This window comes from Aristolochia californica, unplaced genomic scaffold (assembly GCF_029961685.1).
Source record: "Aristolochia californica isolate CCGP_79_NKW_82.1479 unplaced genomic scaffold, dmAriCali1.0.hap1 SCAF_500, whole genome shotgun sequence".
NCBI classification, from domain to species: domain Eukaryota; kingdom Viridiplantae; phylum Streptophyta; class Magnoliopsida; order Piperales; family Aristolochiaceae; genus Aristolochia; species Aristolochia californica.
This window is the reverse complement of record NW_027182216.1, coordinates 11,271-13,771: the sequence shown is the minus strand read 5'-3', so window position 1 is coordinate 13,771 and position 2,501 is coordinate 11,271. Positions and strand designations below refer to the sequence as shown.

General features: G+C 35.1%; 1 non-coding gene across 1 annotated transcript; it reads left to right on the top strand.

The window, feature by feature from the left end:
• The first annotated feature begins 1,748 nt into the window (after window positions 1–1,748).
• On the top strand, window positions 1,749–1,835 carry TRNAS-GGA (transfer RNA serine (anticodon GGA)). Its single transcript has one exon. It is a non-coding gene; the product is annotated as a tRNA-Ser (tRNA).
• The last annotated feature ends 666 nt before the right edge of the window (window positions 1,836–2,501 follow it).

Genomic DNA, 2,501 nt, shown 5'->3' with positions numbered 1-2,501 from the left:
ATTGAAATATTTTCATTATGAACTGATGGGGGCTAGTGTTTTTACAAGAAATCTCTAGCCAGCCTTCCTGTAGGAGGTCTTTTTCTTAACACCAAACGTGTTGATGCTAGATAGAAATGCTCACTCCAACAATTTCTTTGTCCTCAACGCCCTCTATTTGATTTGCAGGAATTAGTCACTTCAACGATCTTCGATGGTTATACGGGTATCCAAAGCACAAACGAGATGGATGTTTGTTGTCCCAACCATTCTTGTTAGTCCCGATCCCAATAAGGAAAAGGGGTATAATATATAACAAAGTTTTCGTGTTGTTGATTCCTAGGTGTAGTGCTTCTTCCCCTATGCGCCGCCTATTGGTACTGGTGGAGTAGGATTAACCTGCAATACAGAACCTATAGGTGTAACCTTTCGCTCAATGCTAAAATCGATAATTGAAGCATCTGAGGTTGCATCAATCGGGGATACACGACAGAAGGAATTGTTCGATCTCTACTACCCCAAACTTCACCTTCACCAAGCGGAAGTTTATTTAAAGAATTTTTTTTTTGTGTCCTGAACCATGTCCCCTTCTCATAAGACTGAAAGAGGTCAAATCCAATATATAATAATATAATATAATAAGTAAATATAAATAAATAGAATTATATTATATAATTAGAATATATATAAATTTTAATATTAATAAATAAATAAAAAAAAAACGAATCAAATCACACCATCTCTGTAATAGGTAAATGCCTCTTTTTCTCCTGAAGTTATCGGAATTATTCGTAATAAGATATTGGCTACAATTGAGGAGGTCTTATCAAGAAAATTTCCACTTATCCGAGATCTAGGCATAGTTTACAACCCATTCCATAATTCTTCTCATTATCCTCTCCCTCGAGGGAAAATGCTCCCATAAACAAAGGAATTGTACAGTACGAAATCACATAAAAACAGAGTAATTGTAAAAAAAAAAAGACCCTCAAAATTGCCCCTTTTAAGACAGGGATAGATAGGAAATATTGGAATCAGATTGGATTTCAGTCCAATGTGGTATACCAATGAACAGAACTCTTACTCTTTATTTTATCGAAGTTAAGGAATCCAAGAAATTTTCCTACAAATTCTGATCTAACTCGAGGAGTTTTTTTTTTTTTTATTATTACCCAAAGAGTCAAAAGAATCAAATAAGCATTCCATGATGAAAATAGAATAACCAACCCATCCATTTTGGGCGAATAGCGCGTATCCACAAACAAAACAATACAATGGAAATATTAAAATCATAGGGCGACCCATGAATTTATTTATAATAGATCCATGGGAATAATAGATCCATGGGATAGCTCATGAGAAGAGTTGTTGTTGATAAATCTGAAACTAGAAAGGAATTTTTTAATTCCTATGGACCTCTAAATATAACCATAGTATAAAATACTATAGTATAGTATAGAGTTTGTGGATTCGTCCCAATTCATTGGTTGTTTAATCCGGTATACGGTATAAATATCCGAATAAGATGGAGAGGGTCGTCGTCTTGACAAAGATGAATAGATAGTTTTTTTAATATTAAGTTAATATTAAATAAAAAAAAATGTGTTTTTATCCCTCGAGCCTCGAAGGAAGATCTTTGTTTGACGAAAAGTTTTCGATTTATAATAGATCGGTCGTACCTTTATTGTATTGCAATAAAAAATTCAATAAAATAATATGAATGACTCGCTATTCACCGGGTTTCCGGGCAATAATCCTAAGATTCTGTGGGAAAGGTGGCCGAGTGGTTCAAGGCGTAGCACTGGAACTGCTATGTAGGCTTTTGCTTACCGAGGGTTCGAATCCCTCTCTTTCCGTACCTTGACCTACACCTAATTTACCAACGTTACCAACCACAATGTATCAAATAACAATGGATACCATTATTCCAAGAGTAGGGCCTTTGCTTTCTAGTGATTCTCTATTGCCAATTACTGTGGTAGATAAAATATCGGATCGGAAAGGGTGGACAAGGAATGAGAATCTGACCGCGGATCCACTTGGGATACGAAAAGGATACGAAAATGGGGGAAAATCCGGATTAAATCCCTTAACTTAGTTCTATTTACTTTGTTTGGTGAAACAGGGTAGACAAAATTGTATTGTCCAAAGCTTAATTATTTTATTTTAATTAAGTTTAAGTCTGACGGGAATAATATTCCACGACTAGTAATTCATTGATTTTTAAGCCGATCCATTTACTATCTATTATTTGATTTACTATTCCTTTATATTGGAATGAGTCAAGAGTCAAATGTTTTGGCAATTCCTCGCGGGGAGATGAATCCACATAATTTTGAATCAGAGCTCTGGATCTTTGTTCATCTCTCGTAGTAATAATATCTCGGGGTTTACACCGATAACTTGGGATATCTACTATACGACCATTAACTAAAATATGTCTATGGTTAACTAGTTGTCTAGCTCCAGGAATGGTCGAAGCCATACCCAATCGAAAAAGGATGTTATCCAAACGCATTTCA